At 39.7% G+C, this 22,563-nt stretch overlaps 1 pseudogene; it reads right to left on the reverse strand.

The window, feature by feature from the left end:
- Nucleotides 1–13,004, reverse strand: part of LOC100659365 (cytochrome P450 3A8-like) — a 36,494-nt pseudogene extending 23,490 nt beyond the window's left edge.
- Nucleotides 13,005–22,563: the final 9,559 nt, after the last annotated feature.

Below are 22,563 nucleotides of genomic sequence, written 5' to 3' on the forward strand. Positions count from 1 at the left end.
TGGAAATTATCAAACGATATCATTAATATTACACACAAGTAAAATTTTGCTGAATATCATTCAAGAGAGGTTGCAGCAGTACATCTACAGAGAACTGTCAGAAATTCAAGCTGGATTCGGAAGAGGACATAGAACAAGGGACATCAGATGGACCTTGGTTGAAAGCAGAGAATACCAAAAAGAGGTTTGTCTATGCTTTATTGACTACTATTCGATATGTGAATCATAACATATTACGGATAACATTGTGAAGAATGGGAATTCCAGAACACTTAATTGTGCCCATGAGGAACCGTACATAGACCAAGAGACAGTCGTTTAAACCATGCAGGGGATACTGCATGGTTTAAAGTCAAGAAAAGTGTATATCAGGATTGCATCCTTTCACCATACGTATTCAATCTCTATGCTGGACTATATGAAAAAGAACACAGTATCAGGATTGGATGAAGACTAATTAGCAACCTGCAATAAGCAGGTGACACAACCTTGCTTGCTGAAAGTGAAGAGGACTTGAAGCACTTAGTGATGAAAGTCAAAGACTACAGCCTTCAATATGGATTACATCTCAACACACACACACACAAAAAAAAAAATTCTTATAACTGTACCAATAAGCAACATCATAATAAGCGGAGAAAATACTGAAGTTATAAAGGATTCATTTTACTTGGATTCACAATCAACACCCATGGAAGCAACAGTCAAGAAATCAAATGACACATTATATTGGGCAAATCTGCTGCAAAAGATCTCTTTAAAGTGTTAAAAAGCAAAGATGTCACATCAAGGGCTAAGGTGCGCCTGACTCAAACCATGGTGTTTTCAATGGCCCCATATGCGTGTGAAAGCTGGACAATGATTAAGGAAGACTGAAGAGAATTGACACCTTTGAATTATGGTGTTGGCAAAGAATATTGAATATACCATGGACTTCCAGAAAAACAAACAAATGTGCCTTGGAAGTACAGCCAGAATGCTCATTAGAACCAAGGACAGTGAGACTTCGTCTCACATACTTTGTTTATGTTATCATTACGAAGCAGTCCCTGAAGAAAGACATCAAGCTTGGTAAAATAGATGGTGAGCAAAAAAAGGAAGACCCCCAACGAGATGGACCCACATAGTGGCTACAAAAATGGGTTCAAGTATAACAACGATTGTGAGGATGGTGAAGATGGCATAAGACCATGCAGTGTTTCATTCTGTTGTACGTAGGGTCACTAACAGTCAGAATCAACTTACCGGTACCTAATAACAACAACACATTTTTTAAAAGAAGAGGAAAACTTACACCCTTAAAAAAAACTATAAAACACTGTTAAAAGAAATTAAAGATCTAAAAAAAAAACCCAGGAAAACATCCCACATTCATGGATCAAAAGACTTAATATTGTTAGGATTGCAGTGCTCCCCAAGTTGATCTACAGGTTCAAAGCATTCCCTGCATAAGAAAGCATAAGAAATCAGAATCTTAGCTGGTTTCTTTGTAGGAACTGACAAGCTGGTTTAAAATGCATACGAAATTGCAAGGGACCAGAACTGTGAAAACAATCTTGAAAAGAAACAAAGTTGGAGAATTCACACATCCTTATTTCAAAACTTACTACAAACTTACTATAGATAACTTAGCTAAAATAATCAAGGTAATGTGCTATAGGCATAAGTATAAACACTGAGATCAATGGAATATAATAAAAATCCAGAAATAAACCCACCTGACTATGATCAACTGACTGTTGACAATGGTGCCAGGATGATTCCATAGGGAAACGAAAGTCTCTTCACCAAATGATGCTGGGACAACTGGATAACCACGTGCAAAAGAATGAAATTAGACCCTTACCTAACAAAAATAAACACAAAACGGATCAAAGACCTAAATGTAAGAGTTCAAACTCTTAGAAGAAAATACAGATGAATTTTTATTACCTCTGATTTGGCAATGGAATCAGATATGACACCAAAAACACAAGCAACAAAAGAAAAAAATAAATAAACTAGACTTCATCAAAATTAAATACTTTTGTGCTTCAAAGGAACCTACCAGAAAATGAAATGATAATCTACCAATGGCAGAAAAAATTTGCAAATCATATCTCTGATAAGAATTTCTATCTAGAATATATTAAAAACTTCCTTCAACAAAACAAAAAGACAGACAACCCAATTAGAAAGTGGTCAAAGGATATGAACAGACTTTTCCCTAAAGATATACAAATGGCCAATAAACACAAAAAAATGTTCAACATAATTTGTCATTAGGAACACGCAAATTAAAATCACATGAGGTACCAGTGCATACCCACTGGAGTAGTTACAATAAAAAATATAATATATAAATAAATAACAAGTGTTGGGGAGGATGTGGGGAAGTTGGAATCTTGTGTACTCTGCTGATGGTAGTATAAAATGGGGCAACCTCTGTGGAAAATAATTTGGCAGTTCCCCAATAAGCTCAACATAGAATTACTGTATGACCCATCAATTCCACTCATGGGTATATACCCAAAAGAATTCAAAACATGTATCTATACAAAGAATTGTACATGAATATTTATAGCAGCAATATTCCTAGCAGTCAAAGGCAGAAAAACATGCAAAATGTCCATCAACTGAAGAACTGGTTAACAAGATGCAGTATGTCCATATGATGGAAAATTATTTGGCCATAAAAGGGAATGAAGTATCGATACATGCTACAACATGGATGAAACTTGTAAACATTATGCTAAGTGAAAGAAACCCATCACAAAAGACCACATAGTATATGATTCCATTTCTATAAAATGACCGAATTAGGGAAATCTAGAGACAGACAGTACCTTAATGGTTGCTTAGGAACGTGGGATGAGGGGGATTGGGACATACGACAGTGAAAGCTAAAGGGTATGAGATTTCTTCTTGAGTTCATGAAACATTCTAAATATGACTATGGTGACGGTTGCACATATTTGAAAATACTGAAAAACCACTGAACTGTACACTTTAAATGCATGCATTTATGGTATGTAAATTATATCTCAATTAAGGTGTTATTAAACAGAAAAACTAGTAGCCCACATACTTATTAAGAAAAGCAATGGGTCCAAGAAATCAATTTTTATGAGCTTCCTGACTTTTTCTACAAAAGGATCTTGTGGGCTGTTGAGGGAATCGATGTTCACTCCAAATGATGTGCTAGTGATCACATCCATGCTATAGGCCCCAAAGGTGCTAAGTAGAGAAAGAATGACAAGGGAATTTAAAATCAGCATCTCTTCACTATCCCTGTGCAACCCATTCAGCAAGAAGTGCGTGTAAATTCATAGGCCTGGGGAAAGGCAGGGAAAGAGCCACACACTTTGAGAATCATCTGCTGGATCAGCTGAGGGTCTATGTGTCCATCACACTCACTCATGAGGCATTTATCAGGTGACAGCGATGAAGCTGTCCCTGTACTTGGGATGATGTGGACACGAATGTGCATTTGACGCACCTCTGAGCTCTAGGAGCTCAGTAAGAGGGACGCACCTACAAATGAGACAAACTACGCAGTGAATGTTGAGTGCGGAAGATGGCAGGTGTGTAAGAGCAGTGCTGGAGCAGTACAAAGGACAGAATAATGAATTCTTCCTAGAAGAGTCCAGAAAGGTGACATCTGATCTAAGTCTTACCTCCCTATAACGTCTATGCCCAGAGCAGGATAATATATAGCATTTTGCTGGTATCCTCAGCCAAGCCACAAATAGGTTTAAGTTGTTCCAAGTTCTACACATGGACTTTCTTGCTTCAACCAATGCCACCCAATAAGATCAAAATGCCTTTCCACATGCGCCATTCCAAATACCTTACACTCAACACTTCAGTACTATCAATCATGTTTCTTCTTTCTAAATTTTTTTTTTTCCATATTCTAGAAAATATAAGTTGACAAGCAGATAAATGAATCCAGGCCCATGTACACAAAAGACCTTTCCCTCCTGGCTCCCCTATAATTTAGTGTGGGCCACCTTTCTTGGGCACCCCATTGGAATTTTAACACCACACACCTGTGTTTGTTTGATCACTAGCGTAACTCAACTTTGGGAATTTCAAATCAGTGGCAGGCAGCTGGAGGGCCTAGTGACAGAGCTCAGAATCCCAGGAACCACACTCCTACTTACCTTTTCAACGCAACAGGCTTGCCTTTCTGTGCTTCCTCTCTCAGATGCTTCACCAACACGTCTCCATACTGGCCAATGATTGGGAACATCTAAACATGAAACACACCACCCATTGATAAATATGGAGACTCAAGACCTAGAAAGACCTGGCTTTCCCAAGCAAGGAGCAATAAGTGACGTTTTATCATAAATCTTATGATGTCTCTCCTAGGACATAAAATAAAAGACCATTTTTAGGAAGTACAAACTCAGCTGACTGCTCCTCCTAAAGGAACCTCACTTTCTACCTGTTCGCAGATTGGTTCCTCGAGTTTCTAATTAGCAATTCTCTTTTTTTCTAACCTCCTTGAGTTTTCCACTGGTGAAGGCTGGAGACACCAACGTTTGTATTCTCTTCCACTCTGCATCCTCAGCCATGGTAATGGCAGATTTCATAAATCCATTGGACCCAAAAGCTGTAATTCAAAGCAAAAGACATTTTCCCTACGTAAGTTCCAGAGATCTCCACAGTTGTAGATAATTTGTTGAACAGGCATCAATTAATAAATGCTTGAAGACGCTCCACTAGGTAGCAGATGTAAGCTAGATGTTCAATCAATATTTCTCCCAAATGCTCCCTGTGAGCATGGACACCCAGCCACCTGGTGTGATTTCCAGCCTTTATTTGCCACTTCCCTTTTAAATGCAAATGTACGCCATACAGGCAAATTCTCTTCCCTGGGAACAGAAAGGAAAAAAACCTCACACATCTTCCAATCCAGTGAAGAATAGAAAGAGATTGCTGGCATAGCCAGAAGACCTTGGCTCAGACCAATTCTGTCTTTACATGTATCTATAGCATGAGCAACTTGAAAAGGAGATGTCTTGTTAATGATAGTTTTTTTTTTCTAAATAGTAGTTAATACTTTAAAAACTAGGAATATTTGCTAAGTAAAATCATACAATAAGTGGTCTTTTGTGACTGGTTTCTTTCACATAGCACTTCCAGGATAACAAATATTCTGGGGAAAAAAAATGAAATTACCCCTTACTTGTTCCCCCATGAATGGAAAGGAAAGGAAGGAGGTAATTCTATTTCCCAGCTTCAGACTGGCCTATTAAGAAAACCTATTTCAAAACTTTTCCATATTCCAAAATCGTATCTTGTTTTTAAATGGGTACCTACAATACTCAGTCATGATAAAAATTCTGAGCAACTAGGATGCCAAGAAAACTTCCTCAACTTGATAAAGAGCATCTACAAAAAAACTACAGCTAGCATCATACTCATGGTGAAAGACTGAAATCTTCCTCCCAAAGATCAGGAACAGTGAAGAAATGTCCACTCTCATCACTCTTATTCAACATCATACTAGAAGTCCTAGCTAGTGCATTCAGACAAGAAAAGAAACAAATGACAGTTTGGAAAGGAAGAAATACAATTGTCTCTGTTTTCAGATGACATATTGTTGACATAAACAATCTGAAGAATATGCAAAAACCAAAAAGCTAAAAACAACTCCCAAAACTAATAAGTGAGTTCAACAAAGTTGCCGGATACAAGAAAAACACATGAAAATCAAACACATTCTTATATACTAACAATGAACATGTGGAAATTGAAATTAAGAAAACATTACCATTAACAATCACTCCAAAGAAAATGAAATGCTTGGTATAAATCTAAAATGCTTGGTTGCTAACTAAAAGGCTGGAGGTTCAAGTACACCCAGAGGCACTTCAAAAGAGTGGCCTGGTGATCTGCATTTGAAAAAATCACCCATTATGGATCCGAAGTCTCCTGTGACACACATGGGGTTCCCATGAGTTAGAGTCAACTCGACAGCAACTTATTGATTATAAATCTAAGAAAACATGTATAGGATATGTATACCAAAAATTACAAAATGATGATGAAAGGAAATCAAAGAAAACCTAAACTACTAGAGAGATATACTGTGGAAGACTCAACATAATAAAGATGGTGACTTTCCCCAAATTGATCTCTAGCTTTAATTACTTCTTATCAAAATCCAAGCAAGGTCTTTTTAGATATAGACAAGCTTATTATAATTTCATACAGAAAGCAAAGAACCTAGAATAGCTAAAACATTTTGAAAAAGGATTAAAAAGTGGGAAGAATAACTCTACAAGATGTTAAGATTTACTATATAGCTACAGGAATTGACTGTGTAGTATTGGTGGAGGAATAGACTCATAGCTCAATGGAACAGAACAGAGAATGAGAAATAGACCCACACAAATATGACCAACTGATTTATGAGAATGGTGCAAAAACATTTCCATGGAGGAAAGATAGCCTTTCCAGCAAATGAAACTGAAGCAATTCGACATCCAGAGACAAAAAAAACAAACCTCAACGTAAACCTCACACCTTATACAAAAATTAACTTGAAATGAAACAAAGACTTAAACATAAATGTAAACAATAAAACTTAAAAAAAAAAAAAGGTGGAGATGATGAAAAAGGAGAGGAAGACTAAGATGAAGAAGAATAGGAAGAGGAAGCAGAAGGGGAAGAATGAGGAAGAGGAGAGAAAGGAGAATGAGAAGAGGAAGATCTTCAGGACCTAGTGTTAAGTGAAGAGTTTTCAGACTTGATATCAAAAGCAAAATACAAAAAAGGAAAAATTAATAAATTGGCCTCATAAAATTTTTTTTTTTAAGTTGGCTCAGCTAAAGACCCTGTTAAGAAGAAAAGACAAGCTACAGAATATGACTGTAAAAGACTAGCAACAGGGAGCCTCATGGTGAGGGAGCAGTTCTATATCTCGATTGTGCTGGTGGTTACACAAATCTACACGTGTGATAAAATTGAAATAGAGCTGCACGCGCACAAAGGCACATGCAAGTGAGTGCACATAAAAGAGATGAAATTCAAATAAGCTGTGAATATACCAATGTCAATTTACTGGTTTGATACCATACAGTAGCTAGACAAGATGCTAACATTGGGAGAAACTGGATGAATGACACAGGAGACATTCCTGTACATGCTTGGGGTTTTTGGTTTGTTTTTCAAACCTCCTGTGAATCTATAATTATTTCAAATTTAGAATGTAAACAAACGAATAAAACTTTCAATGAAAAAACTGATACTTACCCTCCGGTTTGTGAACGTAGAATAACGTTCTTTCACCAGTATTATCTCGATCATGTCTGGATCTGTGATGGCTATCCAGGCTGTGGACCATCATAAAACCTAGGCCAGGCAACAGAGCTGATTAATCTCATCAAACTCAAGTTATGCAGCTGGAGCTATTCCCTAGGAGCCATATGTTCATCCTCATTAGACAAAACGCAGACTCCTAGTTGCCCAATACACAGAAACATTTTCCTCTAGTTCAAGTTAAGATACGATACACAGCAAGCTTCTGACCAAAGAACCACCGAAGCTCTCAGGCAATGAAGGGACATTTAAAGACAAAATAGCTCTTAAAAGAGATCATGGTTAGAAAGAACATTAGAACAAGTGTTAAAGTGAGGTGGTGGACACATGGCTATGTCTTATGTCATTCTTTGTAATTTTTTTATATGTTTAAATATTTAGTTTTTGGAAAGACATCAAACTCATTGCCATCAAGTTGATTCTAACTCACAGCTATCCTACAGAACAGAGCAGAACTGCCCCATTGGGTTTCCAAGGCAAGACTGGTGGATTCAAACTGCTCACCTTTTTGTTAGCAGCCATAACTCTAAACACTGCACCACCAGGTTAGTGAAAAATTGAAGGCAAGAAATTATCTAAGAGCAAAACGTAATTAAGCACAGTCCATCCACTCAGTCGTTTAAAATCACAATTTTGAAGACATGTCAAAATGTGAACAATGCATATGGTATTATTAGACAAAAATTGTAGACATGCTGATTATGAACATGTAAAAATACATGTACACATAGAAAAAGATGTAGAATGTTCAAAAAGTAATAATAGAATTATGATTTTTTGCCCTATTTTCAAGAATTCTCTTATTCTTTTACAGTTTTGTTTTTTAATGTTATTTTACCTACTAAGGAGAGGTCTTTGGTAGCATTAATGCTAGAAAAATTTTGGAAGAAGTATAAAAAGGTATAAAGGAATATAGAGGAGCATGTATGATTCATCTTTTTCTTTTTATTACTGACATTTATACTCATACGCAGACCCCAACTGGGCCTCAGCTCCATGTTGATGATATTATCAGGGAAATCCCAATTTTGACACATGTGCTACACAAAAGCTGAGTCTTTCTATGTGATATATCCAAATTGGGCTGCTCTCCTGGCATTAAAATGTCCACTTGTGGGAATAAACAAATGGAATGAAGTGTAAGTTTACTTACACTGTCCTGACATTTTGCTTTCAGTTACAAGTCATTTGAATTTGATGGAACAAAATGTAATATTTTCCAAAAGTCGCCTATTCTTTGACTTCACAGAGGAACCTCAAATGGCTCTGTGATCATATATAAAACTTGTTGAGAACCACTGCACTTCCTACTATCCATTTCCTAAACTATTCTGAAGCAAGGGGTTTTGAGTAAGTATCGAAGATATTTAGTGTTGATCCTCAGAAATAAGTTATTAGGATGAAGCCTATTAGGAATTAGCACCTACTAGAAGGGTTCGAAGGAGCCCTGGCAGAGCAACAGTCTGCACTCCGCTGCTAACCGAAAGGTTGGTAGTTCGAATACACCCAGCGGCACCATGAGAGAAAGACCTGGTGATCTGTTCCATGTAAAGATCATAGCCAGGAAAACACTATGAGGCAGTTGTACTCTGTCACATGGGGTCACTATGAGTCAGAATTGACTCAACCACACACAACTACAAAAACAGAAGGGTTTGAAATAATGCATTTTTATGAAATTAAAAAAAATTTTTTTTTTTTTATAGTAGGAAAATAATGCTAGCAGTCTCTGCCCATCAAACTCTAGAGAAAACCGATTATCTGCAATTTTCCAGGCCTCATCCATGCCATACCTATGATCCCATATGTCTCCAGGTGTCAAAGTCTACAATTCAGATTGTAGACTTTGACACCTGGAGACATATGGGATCATAGGTATGGCATTTCTCCTAGAGCATTACAAGAAATAGTTTATCCTATGAGGCTCTGGGCTGTGATTGTCCTCCACACAGCTGAGTGCCTCATCGCAACAAGTTTATCCAGTGGAAGTTTCCAGAATACTCACCCCCATAATTTTCCATACTTCTTAGAGCATTTCATGTCAAAATCCCACATACCCTGCAAGGAGAAACAAAATAAAATTAGATTATAAATTCAAATATACTCAACCTTTTTCTGGGGCAAAAAAAAAAAAAGACTGCAATCAAGCTTACTCTCTATTATGGACTGCAATGTGTCCCCCAAAAGGATATGTTGAAATCCGAGCCTTCTGTACCAGTGAATGTAAACTTCTGGGGAAACAGGACCTCAACAATAGACTCAAACATATCAAAAACCGTGCAGATGGTGCAAGGTCAGGTAATGGTCCATTCTATTATGCATTAGGTCGTCGTGAGTTGCAGCTGACTCTACGGCAACTAACGACAACAAAGATGTTATCAGTTAACTGGACATAAGGTCATACTGGAGCAGGGTAGACTCTCATCCAATATGAATGCCATCCTCATAAGAAGAGAAGCAGTGACACAGACATCAACACAGGGAGAATATGGTCATGTGAAGACTAAGGCAGAGATGGGAGTGATACATCTACAAATCAAGGAATGCCAAGGATTGCCAGGAACCACCAGGAGCTAGGAAGAGGCGAGGATAGATCTTTCCCAAGAGTCTTCACTGAGAGCACTGCCCTGTCAACACCTTGATTCTGGCCTCCACAACTGTGAGGCAATAAATTTGTTGTTTTAGGACACCAACTTTGTTATACTTGTGACGGCAGCCCTAGGAAACTATTACACTATCTTTTCACTATCAGATAAAGGGAAATTCTTCTTCAGAGATACGTTAGGAGTAAAGAGGGAAAATAGCTGAGATATTCTAAATGGAGAATTTAAAATAACTTGAATTTTCTCCAAGTATTATAGATGCTGAATGATGTAACCTTTTCTATAAATAATAAGTAACTCTTTGTCTTTCCGAAATGTTTTTGCTTTTGTATACCATGTCTCTAAAATCTCATAACCCTCTGAATAATTACCTCCATGGGAACTCCAGAAAACTAAAGCTTGGAGAAAATGAGTGAGTGTCCCATAGGGCAGTTCTACTCTGTCATATGAGATTATTACGAGTAGAAAGCGATTCAACAGCACCTAACAGCAACATGCTCTTGTTTAAAAAAAAAAAAAACTTTAGTGGTTAAATATCTGAAGTTGACAACCACCATCTTGTCTCAGCGATACTCCCTGTTCATCTTCACTCATAAACGCTTTGATGGAAAAGAATAAAGGCAGAAAGATCTTGTTCTAGCTCTCAAATCCCTAAAAGATGTCATGGGTAGCAAGAGCTGGGTAAAAAAAAGCCATGGAAATAACTACGGAGGTTTAGCAGTTCTTGAGAGAATGTAGTATGAGCAAATTACTAGATGGTGAATATTTCAAGTGCCTAGTAATCTAAAGTTCAAAATCTATCCAGGAGGAACAACAACAAAAAAATAAAATAAATTATTTTTTTAAAACAATCTATCCAGGAAAGAAAACAAAAAAAGGAACCCAGAACTCATGCATGCTAGAAGCAGAAGAGTTTGAATCTAGCCCACACAACTTAATGAGCCACTACCAAGGCTCCCTTTTTTTGTTTCTCTTAACACTAAGGACCACTGTGCCTTCTTAGGAAGAAGCATCTGGCAGAAAGATATTCCTCTTCATAATGTTCACAATGGTAGAAGATCAAGCCTTGTGCTGAATAGGCCAGGGAACTGGACTGTCAGACTGGGGCAGAAACCTCAATATTTGACAATAGAGCCCTATAGGGAATCCAGGACAATGTTCTCTATAGCATATATACAGCTTCTAGAAAGCTCTAGAAATTTTTTCCTGAGGAAGGGCATTTGTATTGATAGAACTGAGCAGGCATATGCAACCATGAGAAGCAAAAGAGCGAGCTACTACACTCACCTTGCGGTAGGCCAGGACCGTTCCCACAAAAGGCAGAGGCTTGGGCCCAGGAATCCAGAGCTTCTTCAGAACAGTGTGTGAGTAGGTTCCATATCTATAATGTAGGTTACCAGGTCACCAGGACTGTAGTATAGATGCCAGTGTTAGGGAGATAACATGTAGGTGATAAATAACAATAACAACTCCAACAGCAATAATCACACTTCATCATCATTTCCTTTCCCACCTCCACTGTGAGACCCACAAAAAGAATTGATGTTTAGTGAAAAGCAGCTAAAATCACCCTGAAACCAAATCTAGAGTGAATACTTGATAAAGGTTCCCAAACTTTGGGATCTGAGGAGAGTCAAGCTGGAACTTTTCCAGGGTCTTTCCTTGTGCCTGTTTCATAAGTGGACTCTTGCAGGTTTGGGCGGTTCCCATTCGAATAAGAGAGATCCTTGGGTGGCACAAAAGGTTGTTGTTACCAAAAGGTCGATGATTAGAACCTGCCCAGTGGCACCATAGAAGAAAAGACCTGGTATCTACCTCCATACAGATTACAGCCAAGAAAACCAAATGGAGCAGCTCTACTCTTAACGCATAGCTTTGCCATGAGTCAGAATCGACTCGATGACACAAGACAACTCTAGGTAGAAAAAAGAAAAAGACCTTTCTGTCCTGATGGTTTTGTGTAATTGCATCCAATTTATCATGGAGGGTTAACAAGAGTGATGTCTTTCTTACACTTTGCTCTGACGTGTTTATTATACTTTTCCTTTACTATATTCTCTGCTCCCCATTTTAGGATCTGGTCCTTCTCAAATATGCCTTCATAGAGAGGCCTCAGAAGAGCCACAGTTTCTGATGTTTGTATCTACATCTGTAGACAGCCCTTGCCACTCCAGTGTTACTGAGAGGTGACCGACTAGAGGAAGTCGTGAGGCTGAGGAAGGAGTTGTTGATACCCATTTCCAGCAAAGCTGCTTGTCCTACAAGGTTAGAACCGTAGAAGCAATTTAGGAACATGTGCCTGAAATGTATAAATGGTTCAAAACGCCCTACAAATGTATTCGGTTAAAAGAGAAGGGACTTTCTAAAATCCAGGCAACTTCCTGTTGCTATCCAACTTAAAACAAGCAACCATAAAATGTCCCAGCCAGTTGAAATGACACCTTCTTTCCTCTTCTTTAGAGTTACCGTTTAATTCAGAACAGGTTCCAAATATTTTGTACAAATCCAGCTAATCTTATAACATGCAAAAAAATAAAACCGTAAAAGGACATGAAGGTCAGTGATAAAAATTTAAAAAGGCAGCAAGCCAAGGAAAGGCATGGAAAAAAAAAAAAAGTAGATGAAAATCATATTGCTATGTGAAAGGCCCCTTTTGCTCTAAACATTCCCCATCAGAGTGGCCAATTTTTTTAAACCTTCCTCTGCTGTATTCTTGTTGATTTGTGTAGGTTCAAGTGGTAGTCAATCCCCAGGAACAAACAATGTCACTAAACACTTCTTGCCACAGAAATTGGGATTTGGGGGTGGGGTGGGGATGGTTTAAGAAAGAGTAGCTTCATAGGATCTGCATAAGATGACTAATATCACCAGTCATGGCTTTGTAGCAGCCAACAGTTAAGCAACTTCCCCTCTGCTATCTCTTTTTTTATCTTCAAAACAGCCAGGGGAAAAGTGGCCAGAGAAACAACAATAATCCCAAGTCCAAGGTCTCAGAGGTAGCTGGAAAGCTACTCACAGGTAGAGAAGCACCAGGCTGGTGGCCAGGAGAATCCAGGACTCCATGGAAAAGCTTAGGATCAAATCCATGGTCACTTTCCTTGGCCGAGTGTATCCTCTGGGTGTTCCTTGGAGATGTGCCTCTGGGTCCCCCAGCACTGCACAGCCTCCTTCCCATACCGTCTGTGACTCAGGGAGGCTGCTGGCAGGCTTATACGCTGGCAGGCAGGTAGGACTCAAGCGGCAGCCAGTGCAACAGCCAGCTGAGCCCCACACGCGGCCTGGGGAGTTCTAGGTGCGTTCCCACCTGGCAGTAGGCAAAGCATTGAAGCACACCTCCACTTTGACTTACCTGGAGTTCATACTTTGTGGGAAATAAATAACTAAATAATTCAGTGTTATCAGCAAAATGGAAGGTTATTAGTTATTAGTTCTTATCAGAAATTCCAACTGAATCTTACGGAGTTATTAGCTGTCTATATTACCTATGGATTTAAAAATGTTGCTGTTAGTTGCCCTCAAGTTAGCTCCGACTCATGGTGACCTGATGTATAACAAAACAAAACATTGTCCTGTTCTGGGCCGTCCTCACAATAGCTGTATGTTTGAGGCCATTGTCGCGGCTATTGTTTAAAAATAAACATTATAAATTTTTTTAAAAAAAAGGAATTTCAGTGAAGCTGCTGGCATTAAAACTACTGTGACCTTCCTTGTCAGCCATGGCTATTCTCACTACAAAATTCTTGAAATTCCTCTAAACAAGTCCAGGAAACTCATGCAGTTTCCTCAACCTCAATGGCTTTTGTGTATTCTGAGGGCTCCTATTCATCTTTCAAAGCCCAGCTCAGACAGAACCCCCATTGTCAGAGTCCAGCCTCCCCAACTACCTCAAACAGATTTAACCACTTTCTCCTCTGCACAGTCCCCTTCCCTGTACACATTTCTATCGCCGTAGTGCCCACCTTCCAGCACCACTGTATGTTTCCTTGTCAGATCCTGAGCTACTCAAGGGCACAGTCAGGGTATTAGTTATGGTCATGTTCCTAGTATCTGGCAGAGTGCCTTACATGAGTGGACATCCAAAAAGGTCAGATGTGTTGAAATGGATGATGTTGTGGGGCCCTGGTGTGTTCCCTGCCTGTGACTCTGCAGTGACCACTCCATCATCCCGTACAGTTGATGCAGCAAGAGGCCCTGAGCCAGATGACCCTGAAAGACAGATGCGGCATGGAGGAGATGAAGCTGATGGTTGGGCTGGGCGATATCAATTTGCGTTGCTTCCTGTCCAGCTACTCAGAGGGCCCTGCTGTAGACAGCATGTTGGGCAATTTCCTGAACAAAGAATGGCCCTTCTCACGGAAGGCAGCCTCTCCAGGAAGAATGGGATTCCAGAGAACTGTGATACATTTCCTCCCCCTTTTGGTGGCTTCACTTGGCACTGTTAAATAGGTCAGCTGCTATTAACCCCAGCTTACAAACGTAGGAACTGAGGCCCAGTGACTGCAACTGGCTTCTCAATAGCTACTGACTGCACCAAAATATTATGTATAAGTTTTATGACGACAGATTAGAAAGCCCCCTGCTACTGAGGAATGATAATATTCAATGCTTACTGGTCCCTGATAGGGGCCACTACGAAAATAGAGAAAACTCAGACCAAAACAGCAATTTTTTTAAAATTCTGGTTCCTATCTCCCTGGTTATTCTTACAGCAGTTTTCCCACAAGTTTTTGAAACAAAAGACTCCTTCTCATCTCAGCAAACACAAAAAAAGATGCAAGTTACAGCAGATACTAAAGGTGTTGTGTGCAATCTCCCTTTTTGATTCCCAACCCTAGTGGTTCATAAAACACATTCAAACAAGGAGAGATTAGAATGTCACCTGATAATTACTGACAACTTAATTACCTTCCCTCAGTCCACAGACTTTCATATTCCTTTTGGAAACAAAACCCCTGTGGAAACTAAAATGCTTTCTTCTTTCTCCAAAACGCATACTCAGTTAAGATGTTTTTATAACTAAGCCTCATATGACCAACTACCCACCCTACCACCTGATTCAACTGGTTCTACAGCAACAATAAGCTAGCTTCTCCTTGGAACTGAAACATAGCCAGTACCATGCCCTAACCGATGAAAATGGTTTTGCTCTGCTAGGACAGAGCTATGTCTTTTATACAACTTAATCCCATAGAAGATAACACCTAACAACGTGAAGAGACTCGAGTAACAAGAGTTGTGCTGTTAGGCAGAGCCAACATGGTGCCCTAGATAGCCACACCATGCATGCTATCCTGCAACAAAGACCCAAAAAACCAAGTAAAACAGATAACGAATGTCAATCTTGGAATCTTAAACATCAAATGAAGGAATAAAGAACAAGATCAAACACCGAATAGAAGAAGAAACTGATGGAAAACAGAGAACAAGCTGAGATATGGACTGCAGATCCCCTGCCAACTAACACAGCACAGTGTCACCATCTTGGAAAACCACCAGCAACAAGCCCAGGCAGGGAGTACAGCAGCAACTTCACCGAGCTCCCAACAGGGAACAGAGCACCCAGTAACCACAGAAACATGCTATTCTGTCCCCTCACCATTATGGTGAAGAAAAGCAAGAACCCCTTCACCCCAGCAGCCCCCACTGCCAGGGTCCACAATACGAAATGACACTTCCACCCTCCCACCTTACCACCCCCTCCCGCCACATGGCTTGTTTTTCCCTATCTTCCATTTTTTTCTCCCTCCCACCTAACCTCATATACCACCTTTCCCCTTCTCTGAAGGCCCTTACTGCACCAGCAGAGCCAAAGAGCCATCAGCCGGCCACCACTGTCCAGCTCCTGCCTTGCCACCTTGTTTGTATGTTTTCTTTTTTTCCCTTTCTCCTTTTCCTTCCTCCTTCCTACCCAGCCCGTAACCACCTCCCCCCACGTCCCGCTGAACCTTCACAGTACTGCAGCAGCTAGAGAGCTACCAGCCACACCAGCCCACTGCTGCCCCAGGTGCACCATGCCCTCACCAGCTGGCTCCCGTCATACTGCCATTTTTCCCCTTTTTTCCTTCTTTTTTTGTTCTTTCACTTCTCTTTTTTCTTTCTCCCTCCCACCTAGCCCCATACATTACCTCTCCCCCCTTCCCACCAGCCCCCACCACTGCACCACAACTGGAGTGTTACCAGCAGTCAGGCTTGCTGCCATACCTCATCCACACCACATTTCTCCTCCCACCACTCAATCAGCTCCTGAACAGCAGGAAGTGAGCCCATGCCATTCCCTGTCCAACACACCCACCCATCTGGCAAGGGGCTGTGAATACTCCCACACCACTGGACCAACATCAGGAGGCAGGCAGTGCTCACCCAATCCACCCTCAGCCACCTCACTAAACCAGTGAACAGTGAATAGGGCTCACCCTTCCTGCTGCTGCCCTGCTCAACAGGACAAGGTGATGAGAGCTATCATGCGCACAGATGACCAAGCAGCAAAACACACGCAGCATGCCAGCCCTGACATGTCAAAACAAAACAAAAAAGCAGGGTAAAAAAAATGAACATACAATCAATAAATGAAATGATACCTTAATGTCACATAGACAGCAGACAATATCAAAACATATAAAAAAGCAGGACAAGATGGCTCCAGCAAGTGACCAAAAAAAGCATCAGATGACCTTCAGTAGAAGAAAAGCCAGTGGAACTATCTGATATGAAATTCAAAAGACTAACATTTGGGGTCTCCAAGATATTGGGAAAGAGATTGAAGAAAACACAGGAAAAAAAAGGAAAAGGTAGACAAAATCATGGAAAACAGACACAACCAGTGAAGACATAACCAAAATCAAGGAAAATACAGGCAAAGCAATAGAAGAACTAAGGAAAATAATATAAGAACAAAGTATCAAAATAAATAAACAATTAGAAATCATACAAGAACAGCAACTAGAAATCCAAAAGACAAACAATAAACTTCAGAAACAGACAACTCAATAGAATGTTTTAGGAGAAATATGAAACAATGGAAGACAGAATCAGTGAGATTGAAGACAAATCCATGAATGTCACTTTGAGGAAAAATCAGAGAAAAGGATGTAGAAAAATGAAGAACACATAAGAAACATAACTCTGTGGACTACAACCAAAAGCAAAAATGTGCGTGTGATTAGAGTTCCAGAAAAGGGGGAGAATACGGAAAACACAGAGAAGATTGTTGAAGATTTGCTGACGAAAAGCTGACTATCCAAGAAGCTCAATGAACCACACAAAGCATAGGCTCCAAAAGAAAGTCACCAAGACATATCATAATCACACTCACCAAAACCAAAGACAAAGAAAGAATCCTCAGAGCAGCTCAAGAAAAACGAAAAGTCACTTACAAAAAGGAAAGAATAAGACTAAACTCTGATTACTCAGCAGAAATTAGGCAGGCAAGAAGACAATGGGATGACATACTTAAAACCTTGAAAGAAAAAAAACTGCCGACCAAAAATAATACATCCTGCAAAACTCTTGAATACGTTGGCAAAATTAGGATATTTCCAGATAACAGAAATTAAGGTAATTCATAAAAACCAAACCAAACTTACAGGAAATATTAAAGGGAATCCTTTGGTTAGAGAACCAACAACATCAGAAAACAGCCAAATTCTAGCACACAGGTCAGCATCAGCCAGATACCAACATAGGTAAAGAACTTTCAATAATAAAACAAACCTAAAAGACTTAAAACACAGAAATAGAGTATTAATCTGTAAATGATGACAATGTCAAAACAATAAAAGGGGGACTAAACAGTGTAGGTATAGAATTTTCAAACGGAGAAGAAGTCAAGGAGATATCAAGTAATAAAAAACTAGTGCAAACTTAGGAAAATACAGCAAATTTTAAGGTAAACACAAAGAAAGTTAACAAACCTACTAATCAGAATAAAGTATCTATTGCCATTGAGTTGCTGCCAACTCATAGCAACCCTAAAGGACAGAGTAGAGCTGCCCCATAGGGTTTCCAAGGAGCAACTGGTGGAGTCAAACTGCTGACCTTTTTGTTAAGCAGCAATCTACAGATATAATGCAATCATGATCCAAGTATCAACAGCACTCTTTAATGAGACAGAAAAACTAATCACCAATTTTATATGGAAAGGAAAGAGGACCTAGATAAACAAAGCATTATCGAGGAGGAAAAAAAAAAATAGGAGGCCTCACAGTACCTGATGTCAGAACCTACTACACAGCCACAATCTCAAAACAACCTGGTACTGGTACAATGACATAGCCGAATGGAATAGAACTGATGTAAATCCATCCACCTATGTTCAGTTGATCTTTGACAAAGGATCAATGTCCATTAAATGGGGAAAAGATATTCTTTTTAACAAATGGTACTGGCGAAATTGGATGTCCATCTTTAAAAAAAAGAAACAGTACCATTTGTTAAAAATCATGGAAGAAAAATAGGAGCAATGCTAGGGGACCTAATCCATGGCATAAATTCAATACAAGCCATAACTAACAATGTACAAACAACAGAAAAGAAACTAGATAACTGAGAGCTTCTAAAAATTATACACTTATGCTCATCAAAAGACTTCGCCAAAAGAGTAAAAAGAGAACATATAGACCATGAAAAATAATTGGCTACAACATATCCAACAAGGGTTTAATCTCTAAAATCTGTAGAATACTTCAACACCTCTATAACAAAAAGACAAATAATCCAATTAAAAAATGGGCAAAGGATATGAACAGACACTTCACGAAAGAAAATTTTCAGGCAGCCAAAGACAAATGAGGAAATGCTCGTGAATATTAGCCATTAGAGAAATGTAAATCAAAACTACAATGAGATACCATCTTATCCCAACGTTTCTGGCACAAATCAAAAAAAAAAAAAACAGAAAATAACAAATGTTGGAGAGATTGCAGGGAGATTGGAGGTCTTATGAACTGCAGTTGGAAATGTAAAATGGTGTAACTACTATGGAAAACAATATGACACCTCCTCAAAGAGACAGAAATACCATACGATCCAGCAGTCCCATTACTAGGAATATAACCTGGCGAAATAAGAGCCATCACAAAAATTCACATATGCACACCCACGTTCATTACAGCATTATTCACAAAAGCAAAAAGATGGAAACAACCTAACTGCCCATCAACAGATAAACAAATTACGGTACACACATACGATGGAATACTACCCAATGATGAAGAACAATGATGAATCTGCAAAACACCTCACAACATGGAAGAATCCGGAGGGCACTGTGCTAAGTGAAATAAGTCCATCACAAAAGGACAAATATTGTATGAGACCACTATTATAAAAAACCAAAAAAAGGTTTACACGTAGAAACAAAACTATCTTTGATGGTTATGAGGGAGGGGAGTGGTGAGGAGGAGAAATCACTAACTAGATAGTAGAGAAGCGGTAACTTTGGTGAAGGGAAAGACAACACACAATAGAGGGGGAGTTAGCACAACTTGACCATGGCAAAGTCATAGAAGCTTCCTAGACACACTGAACACCTTAAGAGACCAAGTTACTGGGGCTGAGGGAGGGGAACCACTGTCTTGGGGAACATCTAGGTCAATGGGCATAAAATAGTTAATAAAGAAAATGTTCTACATCTTACTTTGATGAGTAACATCTGGGGTCTTAAAAGCTTGTGAGCAGCCTCTAAGATACATCTACTGCTCCCATCCTGTCCGGAGCAGACGAAAACAAAAGGCACAGTGAAAATATTAGTTCAAGGGAAAAATGGACCGCCTGAACCAAAGTATCCACCAGCCTGAGCCTAGAAGAACTAGATGGTGCCTGGCTACCATCACCAACAGCTCCCACAGGGATCACAACGGAGGGTCCTGGACAAAACAGGAGAAAAATGTAAAACAAAATTAAAATTCACCAAAAAAGGCCAGACTTACTGCTCTGACAGAGACTGGAGGAACCCCCAAGACTATAGCTCCCAGATACCCTGCTAACTCAGAATTGAAGCTACTCCCCAAAGTCCACATTTCAGCCAAAGATTAGAGAGGTCTATGAAACAAACAGTAACACACGTGAGGAAAGTACTTCCTAGTTCAAGCATATATACAAAACCAAATGGACAACACCTGCCCAAATGCAAAGATGAGAAGGCAGGAAGGGATAGGAAAAGTGAACGAATGGACACAAGGAATTTGCCGTGTAAAGGGAATGCAGGAGAGTGATGACACAATGCGGGGATTGCAACCAATGCCACAAAACAATGTATATAAATTTTTGAATGAGAAACTAATTTACACTGTAAACTTTTACCTAAAGCACAATAAATTTTAAAAGAGTTATGCTGAACGTGTAAAGTAAGGTACCATACAGCCATACAGCCATGTCTCTCATTTGTATATAAATTGGTGTATTAATGCACTCACCAGATACTTTTAAAACCAAGCTCTTGAAATGCAAAAGAAACATCATTCTTAATAGTATAAAAGCATTATCCTCTTATACCATTTTAATGTTTTACCATGCGTACGCATTACCTTTCCAAAAATAGTAACATTACCATAAATCAAGAAAATCCCATTAGACATCCATGTTAATTGCACTAATATTTTTAGTGCTTCTGGTCTACTCCCAGTTCATCGTGTAGTGCCCAGGGTCTTAAGAGACTGCCAGTGTTTACCCAAGGTACGTCAATTGGTTTCTATTTTCCTGGAACAACAGAGGAAGAAGCAGAGTCAGGGACAGGGGGAGGAAATGAAACACATGGTTAATTGCCTCCATGAACAACTGCCTCCTTTGCCATGAGACCAGAAGAACTAGATGGTACTGAACTACCATTACTGAATATTTTGATCAAAGATTCTACAGAAGAACCCTGATTAAAAGGGGAGAAATGCAGAAGAAAATTTCAGATCCTCATGGAATCCAGACATTCTGGAGCCATTAAGCCTGGATGAACACCTGAATCTGTTACTGTGAGATAATCTTTAAACCTTAAACCAAAAATATCGCCTGAAATCTCCTTTAAGCCAAACAATAAAAAAGTACAGAATATCTACCTTCAGCATCGTGCTCTTATAAAGAACTATCAAATGGACAACAGCAACTTGAAAGGTTGGATGGGAAGCTTAGGGGGCAGTGAGCTTATACTAATGGAGGATGAAAAATTCAGGAAAGGAGGGTGAGAATGGTTATACAACTCAAAGAATGTAACCTATATCACTGAATTGTACAGGTTGAAATTGTAGAATGAGTGTATGTTCTGCTGTACATATTCTCAACAGCAACAAAAAATAAAATAAATTATGTATTTAATCCATCAATTAACTTAAATTTTGCTCTAAATGGGAAGACCGTAATTGCTCACTGTGGCAGGGATCCAGCTTGTGGATCTCAGTGTGAACGGGGGAAGGCTCGTAAATCACTGAAGAAACATAAATATGTTCCACCTTGTGAGGCTGCCTGAACTGACCCATTTCAAACATAGGAGGGAAAGAGAAAACTGGCTGAAATTGCCTGGGTTTGCAAGCTGTAGTTCTTGACCTTTAATTGGGATAATCTGGTGAAATTAAAGGACCATCTCTCCAGAAAATAAACCAACACCTAGCATTTTTGCTTGTAATTCCAAGGGCTTCCCAAGGAACCATGTTACTTTGCTGGCTTCTTCCAGGGGCTCTGCCTAACCTAGTTCAGCCTACCACTAAACTCCAGCTCATAAGGTCCTATTCTGAGCATTACACGGTTATCCCTAGGGTAAGGGGGCCTTTTGCCAGTCTGAACTGTGTCTTCAATCTGCCTGGTGCTATGGTGCACCACAGCCAAAGCCTGAACAAGAGCCTAACAAAGGCGCCTTACACAGCAACACTGAGTGAGATCGTCTCCAGAGGGAGCTTGGAAGTCAGAGATAAATGGGATATGGAGCCATCCAGGAAGGCTTCCCAGAGGAGATGGCACTCACTCGCACAATCCTGGACAGAGAAGTGTTTGGAAACAAGAAGAGGAAGAGAGATGACATTATGGAGAAGAGGGAATAACCCACTCTTACCAACCTTATCCTTGCTGACTTTCCTGTCAAAATATAGTGGCTGGGTGGGGCCGTTTATCATCAGGGCTAGTGAGGCAGTAAGAAAGTCGCAGGTCAGAGTAGGGATCCTCTGCCTTTGGGGTGAAGGCTCAGCCATGGACCAGTCGGCAAGGGGCTCAATGCTGGGCAGGGCCCCTAGAAAAAGTCACTGGGCTTGATAGGCACTATAGTGACATGGCTCTTGGAATTGCACGCAAAAATGTTGTCTCCTCGTACACCAATGTTCATTGCAGCCCCTTTCACAATAGCCAAAAGGTGGAAACAACCTGAGTGTTCATCAACAGATGAATGGATAAACAAAATGTGGTTCATACACACAATGGAATACTACTCAGCCATGAAGAGAAAGGAAGTTCTGATACACGCTAAAACATGGATGAACCTTAAAGACATGCTAAGTAAAAGAAACCAGACACAAAAGGGCAAATATTATATGATCTCACTTACGTGGAATAGGTGGCTCAAACAGTTAAGTGCTTGACTACTAGCTAAAAGCTTGGTGGTTCAAACCCACCCAGAAGTACCTTGGAAAACAGGCCTGGCAATCCTCTTCCAAAAGGTCACAGCCTTGAAAAC

Source organism: Loxodonta africana, chromosome 12 (genome assembly GCF_030014295.1).
Source record: "Loxodonta africana isolate mLoxAfr1 chromosome 12, mLoxAfr1.hap2, whole genome shotgun sequence".
In the NCBI taxonomy this organism is placed as follows: Eukaryota; Metazoa; Chordata; class Mammalia; order Proboscidea; family Elephantidae; genus Loxodonta; species Loxodonta africana.